The sequence below is a fragment of the Marmota marmota genome, unplaced genomic scaffold (genome assembly GCF_001458135.2).
Source record: "Marmota marmota marmota unplaced genomic scaffold, marMar, whole genome shotgun sequence".
Classification (NCBI taxonomy): Eukaryota; Metazoa; Chordata; class Mammalia; order Rodentia; family Sciuridae; genus Marmota; species Marmota marmota.
This window is the reverse complement of record NW_026000249.1, coordinates 31,690,469-31,700,402: the sequence shown is the minus strand read 5'-3', so window position 1 is coordinate 31,700,402 and position 9,934 is coordinate 31,690,469.

Genomic DNA, 9,934 nt, shown 5'->3' with positions numbered 1-9,934 from the left:
CCCCAAAAAAAAAAAAGAGTTGCAAACGACTGAACTCAAAAACTCTAGTCTGTACTCATGGAGTTATCTGAATCCAAAAGTCTCAGGATAACAACAGCATAGCCATTTCACGTTGGTATAAATCTATAATTTCCAATGTCCTTGGGTGGGTACTGTACACACACAGTTCCTAATATATGGCAGTTTAATAAACACTGGCTGAATTATGGTCTAATGAAATGCTTAAAGGCAACAGTCATCATAATTAGGGGCAAGAAGGGTTTTACAGAAGGTGATGTATCTGATTTAACTTGAATATTTCAATATCTTCGATTTTATTAGACAGTGAAGCTCCTAGAGGGAAAATAGTTTTTAAGATTATTTTTAATTAACAAAGTGTCAAGATTATGACAGAATCCCTGAAACTTGAAGACTGAAAAAGCAGTTCTCTAAAAATACAGGGCATGATCTCTCCAGGACTTAGCTTCTCCATCTACAAAATAGGACAATTAATGAATCTCAGTTCTCTTTCAATTCCAGACACTGCTCAGTATTTTGAACTGCCCCATGACTATTAGGTAGTTTTTTTTTTTTTAGTGTGATTAGATTAATTAGATTTAATAGCACAGTTTTGGAGGAAAAAGAATATCCCTGTCAGTACTGACAAAGATCTTTTCCTGCGGTTTTTTTTTTTCTGTAAGATAATTAAGTGAATTGAATCTCTTGATTTCCTAGCTGTGATAGTTAAATATGCATGGAATCTTTTTTTCCCAACATCTTATTATGAACATTTTCAAACACACATAAAAGTTGAAAGAATGTTACAATGAACCCACTACCTAGATTCCACAATTAACATTTTCTTATACTCGTTTTAAAAATCACATAGCCATCTATTTGTCACTCAGATCTATCTTCTTTTTGTTTCTTACATATTTCAAAGTAAATTATAGACATCAGTACACTTCCCCCTAAATGCTTATCAATTTTGCTTTAAGGATGAACTCTGTGGAGATATATATATATATATATTTTTTTTTTTCTATAAAAAAAGAGATGCTAGAGTATTTCCTAGAATAAATATTCTAGGTAACATCCTTTAGGACAGTGGCTCTCAACAAAGGGCAATTTTGCACTACCCTCCCCAACTCGACATCATTTGGCAACATCTGGGGACATCTTTGGTTGTCATGACTGGAATGTGCTACTGGTATCTGGTGAGTAGAGGCCAGCAATTCTGAACATCCTAGGACGCACACGACAGTCCCTACAACAAAGAATTTCTATTTTAATGAGTTTTTTCACTGCTGTGACTAAAAGACCCAATCAGAACAACTATGCATGAGGAAAAGTTTATTTGAGGGCTCACAGTTTCAGAGATCTTTGTTCATTGGAGGCAGACTCCATTCCTCAGGGCTCGAGGTGAGGCAGAACATCATGGCGGAAGAGTGTGGCACACCCCCAATGAACTACTTCCTCTAGCCACACCCCTCCTGCCTCCAGTTACCACTCAGGTAATCCCATTAGGATTAATTCACTGATTAAATCAAGACTATAAAACAATCATTTCTTCTCTACACCTTCTTGCATTGTCTCACATGTAAGCTTTTGGGGGACACCTCATCCAAACACAACAATTACCAAGGCCAAATTGTCCATAGTGCTGAGGTTGCAAAACCCTATTTTAGGAAATGGTAGATTTATCTTCTAGAGTTTCTCAGAAACAGATTGGAGTGTAAAGTTCTACTGACATACTATAGGGAGTTTAGTTAAGCTAAGAGGAAACAAAGACTTGATGAAATGGTATATTTCTTTTTTAAACTTCCCTTGGTCTGCTTGTGAAATGAATTTTACTGAGATATCTTATGGTTATCATTTATTTTTTCCATTCCCCATTTTCCTTATTTAGATCAAAAGTAATCATGCATTTTCTTGCAAAGTGGCCTGAAATATGCAGATAACAGTACAGCCCAACATTTTCAAGATGACAATTGCAATACAAAAACACCTCCTAAAGAATGAATAAGTTGGGAGTGAGGATGTAACTCAGTGGTAGAGCACTTGTCTAGCATGGATGAGGCACTGGGTTTGATCCCAGCACTGTGTGTGTGTGTGTGTGTGTGTGTGTGTCTGTCTGTCTGTCTGTCTGTCTGTCACGGAGAATGAACAAGTCATTTCAGGGGTTAAGGAAGAAGGAGACAAGTTGTAGAGGAACAGGAGTCTGAAAGAAACACATAGATTCATCGATTTTTCTAGTTTTCACATATTTCCTTAACTCCAGTAGCATTTCAGTTTAGATCATCTAAATAATTTCCTCTGAATTTCTTATCTCTACTTTCTATGACATGCTCATTTCTTATGAAAGCATAAGGAAAACAAAGAGTTGAGAGACAAAAGCAAAAATGTATAATCAGACCCCTGACATGTATTCACTCATGGTAATGATCAGTGCTTCTGAATATATTAGATGTTCCTTTTCCATGTACCCACCAACCTCACCATCATTAGCTGAGTGTCAGAACAACTACAGCAGAGAGGGAGAGTGCAAATCCTCATCATTTCTCCCAATATTGGAAAGATCAAATACTGTACCTGAAAGTTCTCCCTAATAAAATTGCATTCTCTTAAAGTACTGCAACCAGAATGGCAAAGTTCAAGAGAACTTTGTGGTTTTATTTTCTTTTTCCTTGCAATTACATATTTACTGATTTTTGAAATAGGTAAACCAGTCATCTAGTAAAAATTCACCAGATACAGAAGGGTGTACCATGCAGATCAGTCTTCATCCTCTCTGCATCCTTCTTTTGTTTTGCTTTTAAAAATATTTTTTAGTTGTCATTGGATCTTTATTTATTTATATGTGGTGCTGAGAATCGAACACAGTGCCTTACTCATGCTAGGCAAGTGTTCTACCACTGAGCCACAACCCCAGCCCCCTGTATCCTTCTTATGTGCCCTGACAACCTATATTGCCAGCTTTATGTACATCATTCCACAGAAGTTATATGCCTATCCAAGGATGTCTTCAGAGTTTCCAGTTCTTTTTTATGCAAATGGAAGCTTTCTGTACACACTGTACCATGCCTTTAAAAAACCCTGAAGTATAGCTAGACACAGTGATGCACCTTTGTAATTCTAGCAGCTGAGACAGGAGGATCGAAAGTTCAAAGTCAGCCTCAGCAACTTAGCAAGAACCTGTCTCTAAATAAAATATAACAGACAGCCTGGGGAGGTGGCTCAGTGGTTAAGCGTCCCTGGGTTCAATCCCTGGTACCAAAAAAAGAAAAAATGAAGTATAACATAAAGGGTACAATTCGATGCATTTTTATCTAAGTATGCATCTGTGAAGCCACCTGCCCAAACAAGATGAGAATGTTAGCAGCATCTCAGAGGTTCTGTGATATCTGAAGAAGCCAAAAATCTTTTTAAAAGACCTCCTCCTCTGAAGCTTTGAAGTGGCAGTGACTTTTTTTTTCTAAGTGTATCTTTAAAGTAATATCTATACATACCTTGGCGCCTTTGCCCCTTTGCCAAGTCAGTCACAGGTGAATTCCTGGGAGTCTAACACCATTATAAATAGAGTAAAAAAGTAAGTATATATGATAGGACTGAAATCTCACTATTTCCTCTGGATTCAAAGTAATCTAAAAAATGCTGGAAACTTTGAGAGAGGCAGAATAGTTTGAAAAACATCATTCTAAGCTGGGCGTAGTGATGTGTGCCTGGAATTCCAGTTACTCTGAGGCAGGAGGATTGCAAGTTCAGGTAACTTAAAGAGACTCCCTCTTAAAATACAAAATTTTGGGAAAAGATGGGAACGTAGCTCAGAGTGAGGCCCTAGGTTAGATCCCCAGTACAGAAAGGGGGCGGGGGAAGGAAAGGAAAGACATTCTAATTTTGTTTCTGCCACTTACTAGCTTTGTTACAAACTTTGTAACTTTGTAACTATGATCTCTATAACACTCAGTTTCTCTGTGTAAGGAAAACAATAATGCTTACTTGGCAAAGCAGTTGGGAGAACTGCAAATAGTTAATATTCAGAGTCTGGTAGGCAGACAGGGCTGTAGGCCTAAGGGAAATGGAGACAGAAATGGAAAGTGAAAGACTTCTGAACCATAGCAGAGAAGATTTTGCTTCAATAATAACCAAGTTGAGAATTTATTTTCCTATATGGTTTGAGATTCTCATTCATCAACAGAAAGGTGAATACATTTTGAGAATCTATTCATCTGTTTTGGATTGGGAAAATCTATCTGGAGGTGGCATGGTTGTGGTGCTCTGATTCATTCTCAGGTCCATTCTGCCTAAAGAAAGTGTCATTTTCTGGTTTCTCAGATATCAACTTTCCCCTAAAGTGCCACAGTTTGGGAGTGGAGACATCAACATGAAAGATCGTTCCAGGCTCCCCAGATCAGGATGCCTAGGTTGACTTCAGCCTTGCAGATCCAGACCTGAATGTTGTCGGTGGCCACAGCATTGACTGTACTCTGAGGGGACTGACCCGTGTGTAGAAGACATACAATGCCAACTTGGTAATTTTTTAGCTTATGAATGTTCGGAGTCAATTGCCAGAGGTTCATGGCTCTTAGCCAGAATCACTGTCATCGAGCCAAGGGCTTCTGGGGAGATAGAGTTGTTATAAAAAAGAGTGGGGAGGGTGGAATGAGGCATAGCAAATGATCTCAATGGCGTGTTCATCCTGGCTGTGTGTGCTTCATATCAGCCAGTGTTTGGTAAACATGCCCACATCTGGGTTTCTGGGCTTTTACTAGTCTAGAGCCTGACAATATCCATTCTGGGGTCACCCTTTCTTCAAACAGGTGCAATTTAATTGATTTGGTTTCTAGCCGACAGTTGGTATTTTTTTCTTTATGAGATAACAACCAGCGCATCCAGAGATAGATTTTGGTGTGTATGTGCTGGCGGGGAGGAGGGAGTAGGCAAGCACTGTCATTAAAAAGAAAATTTAAAATTAGATGTGAATGTGAATATTTATTTAGAAGCAAACCAATTTAAGGAGAATATTTATTTAGAATGTCCACAATCCCTCAACCCTCGCCCTACAGGAGGGAAAACACGATAAAGAGTAAGTTGGAACAGAAAGAGACAGTGGTATTAATTGACTGGCATGATACTATCTGCCTTTTGCAAATCTAATTTTAATTTTCTTATTTATTTATTTATTCACACTGGGCACTGAACCCAGGGGCATTCTAACATTGAGTTACATCTGTGGCCCTTTTTATTTTTTGTTTTAAGTTGCCTAGGTTGGCCTCAAATTTGGGATCCTCCTGTCTCATTCTCCAAATTAGCTGGGATCACAAACATGCGCCATCACACCCAGCATCCTTTTGCCAAGTTTAGAGAAACATCTGACTATGTGAATACGTAGTAGGACTCTGTTCAGAGCCTTGGAAGTAAGGACACCATAGAAGAGCTCCAGAGTAAATTTACCTCTGCCAGGCTCAGGAAGCCCATCTGTGATACATCTGTCAAATTCTTCTGGCAAGTCATCTCTTACATTTTCTGGGTGGATTTTGCTAGTTCTCTTTCAGAGAATAATTATAGGCTCCCCACATGAGTTTACAGAAGCCAATTGTGTTAAATGAATAAATAATAGATGTTCTAAAACCACATTGTAGCCAGTACAATGACCATTTGATCTTTCTCTCGTTTTTTCTATTTCTTTAATACCTTACCTGCTTGGAGTGCTACAAAGATGGAAGAATATCAAAATAAAGGCTGGATAGAGGTATCTATTTATTTACATAGGTGTGGTGGCACATGTCTGTAATCCTAGATACTCTGGGGGTTTAGATGGGAGGATCTCAAGTTCAAGGCCAGCCTTGACAGTGTAATGAGACCTTGTATCAAAATAAAATTAAAAAGGGCTGAGGATGTAACTCAGTGGTAGAATGCTTGCTTAGCATGTTTAAGGCTCTGGGTTCAATTCCAAGTACTACCCCCCCCAAAACAAAAAAAAAACTATTAAGGAATTACTGTATCAAGACATCACCACCTCCAGGAGTATCACAAGTTTAAAGCCAGCCTCAGAAATTTAGTGAGGCCCTAAGCAACTTAGCAAGACCTTGTCTCAAAATAAAAGGTAAAAAAGGGCTGGGGTTGTGGCTCTGTGGCTCAGTGGTTAAGCACCTCTGGATTCAATTCATGGTACCAAAAAAAAAAAAAAAGAAAAAGAAAAGAAAGTGAGCTGTCTCATAATCTCAGCCCACAAAGATGACCTCTCTTGACAATTGTTCGTCTTCTTCCATGTTTTCCAGTGCGCATAATTTCTGTGTTTATACATAAAAGTGTCAATGTTTATACATAAACTCTATGTATTGTTCTATACTCTAACATTCTCACTTAGCAGGATTTCATGCATGATAATGCCCTGGTATTATCATAAATAATTTAGGACTGAGTTAAAGAAAAGAGACAATTATTTTAATTGTGCATTTTCATTATTAGTGAGTTTGAGCATTTTTGTATTTATTAACATTTTTTCTTTCTTATCTACACTATCTGAGCTCATCTATCATTAACTTTTGGTTTACTTATATTTTTCATCTTGATTGTAGAATCCTTTTTATTATGGACATTGAATTGTTGTTTAAATATTTTTTAAAAGGACATCACTGCCTCTATGAAAATACTTATGACTTTAGCAGACTGTTCAAGGGGACATGCTACCTATAGCCAGGTGATCCTTGATTATCTCTAGTCAACTTCGTGAATGAACTGTCATCCAGAGGTGAGTAATATTGAAGGAAGTGACATACTGGATGTTCACTCTCTCTAGAGAACATAAGTCAAGAAGAAATAGGTTTAAATAGCAGCAAGAGATTGAGGTGAGTATAAAACATAAAAAAACATTTTTATTTGGAGGACAGCATGGACTATTAAGGCAATTTTGGATCAATCTTTCTCATAGCTCTTAGTGGATCATCAAATTCTCATCTTTCCAAGGTAATTTAGACACAGGTTTATTTCATGTTAGGAGGCTAAGCAAAATCACAACACAAGATTCCTTCCAGTTGAAATGACATTCAGTGCAGGTTTGCAGCAAATCCAATATCTTAAATTCAATTTACAAAAAAAAAAAAAAAAAAAGGAAAGAAAAGAGCAAAAGAAAAAGAAAGTGTGCAGGGGTGGGAACATGGGAAATACATTTTGAAAGGAATTTTTAATGATATGGAGGACTTCCTATTAGTTAAGTTTATATAACAAGCTGTCTTCTGGGATATTTAAACTAGATTATAGCCTGTGGACCAAATCTGGCTTGCTCCCTGGTTTTGTAAATAAAGTTTTATTAGAACATAGCCATAATGCACATTTATTTATATATTATATATATGCTAGGCAAGTTCTCCACCACTAAGCTCCATTCCCAGTCCTTTAAAAAAAAAAAAAACTTGACAACTCTTGCTTTATATTATGAGTAGATTTACAAAAATTCAATTATGTCCATAATGTTTGATATGAGATCCAGTCTTATTTTACTCAGTTTCCAAGTTCATATAGAATTTTTTTTTTTTTTTGGCCGAAGTGACTTTGAACTCATCATCCTCCTGCCTCAGCCTCCTGAGCCTCTGGATTTACAGGCTTGCACCACCACACCTGGCTCAATATATCTTTTTGCTGATGTATTTGGTGAGTGTGTGGGTATCCAATTCCACCTATCACACTACCAAAGAATATCAATTCATTGCCAGAAATTTCACATAAAAATTCAAAAAATACATTTCCCTACCTGAAAGGAGAAATTAAAATCAAAACCAAGAAATCATCAACTGTAAGGTTCAAAAATTAAGTTTTCCCCCACCCCTGAAGTGCTGAGTATTGAACCCAGGGTGTCACTTAACGTCAGGCAAGTATTCCACCACTGAACAACACTCCTGGCCTGTCAAGATTAAGTTTTTATGGAAATAATGCAAGGGCTAGAGGTGTAGCTCAGTGGTAGAGGTTTGCCTAGCATGTGTGAAGCCCTTGGTTTAATCCCCAGCATTGCAAAAAATTAAAAAATTATAACAATAATAATTCAAATAAAATTGGCTTATTCCATTCAGGTTAGTGTCAGAGAGCATAGTAGAATGCAGATTAGAATGTGACATAAAAATTGAAGATAGTATATTAGTAAAATAGAAAATAAAGCAATAAGTAGTATAGTCTGCTGTCAAATCATCTTTTGACTTGACCATATCAACAATGTCACAATCTAACCATTTATTTCACTTAACATCTGAGGACTTCCTAAAGCCATCCATAGAATCCTGACATTGTTTTATGTCCACAAAATCCAATTCAACATGAAATAGCTTGTGTAGATTACTTAGCACATTTAGCTGCCATCACTAAAAAAGAGATGTTATGAGAGGAAGGCTATTTATTTAGACTTTTCACTGATGAAAAAATTTAGTCTTCTGCTTATAAAATGTACTCCAAGATTAAATTTTATATGAATTTGCCAGGCACTGTGGCACATGCCTATAATCCCAATGGCTTGGGAGGCTGAGGCAGGAGGATCTCAAGTCCAAAGCCAGCCTCAGCAACTTAGTGAAGCACTAATCAACTTAGTGAGACCCTGTCTCTAAATAAAATATAAAAAGGGCTGAGGATGTGGCTTAGTGGTTAAGTGTCCCTGGGTCAATCCTTGGTACAAAAAATAAATAAATAAAAATTTAAATCTTGGCAGTCCTAACCCCCAATAGTGCAGAATGTAACTTTTTTTGGAAACAGGATTTTTGCAGATATAATTAAGTTGAGGATGATGAGGTCATACTGGAGTAGAGTAGATCCCTAATCCAATTTGACTCAGTGTCTTTATAAGAAGATGGCCATATGAAGACAGACACACAGGAAGAAGTCCTTGTGACTACAAAGGCAGAGAAATGCAAGTCAAGGAACACCAAAGATTGCCAGCAAAGCATCAGAGTTCAGGAAAAGGCCAGGAAGGAGTCATGAAAGTTCCAGAGAGAGCTTGGCCCTGCCAACACCTCAATTTCAGATTTCTCCCTCAGAACTCTTCGACAATCAATTTCTGTTATTTTAAGTCACTGTGTTTGTGGTACTTTGTTATGGCAGCCCCAGGAAACTAATACAGAAAATACAGACAAAATGTTGTGAGATTAACTCTCAATTGCCAGAGCTGAGTAGGAATAGGAGAGCAACAGTGAAACCCTTACCTCATTCCTGTTTCATATTTTCCATTGCTAATATTTTCATATTAGCAATTCCCTTTCACTTTTATATTCTTTATATATATGTTTTATTTATTTATTTTATGTGATGCTGAGGATCGAACCCAGTTCCTCATACATGCAAGGCAAGCGCTCAACCACGGAGCTACAGCCCCAGCCCCTCACTGATATATTCTAATAAGTTGCTTATTGAGTTTTCCTGCCTCTTCCAGCCCCATCTCCTGCCTGGCCCTCTCAGAGAGGAATCCTCAGGAAAGGAGAGGAGAATGGCAAAAGCTATGCCTCAGACGATCCATCCTCCTCAATGCCTGGCATGTGAAGGATTTCCCAACTTTAGGGTGCCATTTTGGACGCCCATCTAGAGGCCTGGTTGCCATCTTAAAGAGTGCAACTTATACAGGAGAGGCCTTTACTTCTGTTCCTGTGAAGAGCTACACTCCTGACAGGAGCCAAAGGCTGCCTTCCACCTCAACATTTGAGTGCACCTCCAAAGCTGGCCTCCAAAACGTGTCACCTGGAGCCAAATCACCAATGGATTTTTATTTTTTTGTTCAGTCAGGATTTTGACCTAGAGTTAGTGTTAACTTACTTTAAATCTCCAGCCATAGAGAAGTTTCTCCTCTCCCCATCTAACTGAGATACAGGGAGGTAATCTTATCTGCTTGATTTTTTTTAAAGCTAATTTTTTAATCAGCTGTTTCGTTCGTACTTGGTCAGCCTGACAAATTAGGTAAAGAAATCAATCTTTAGGGGCT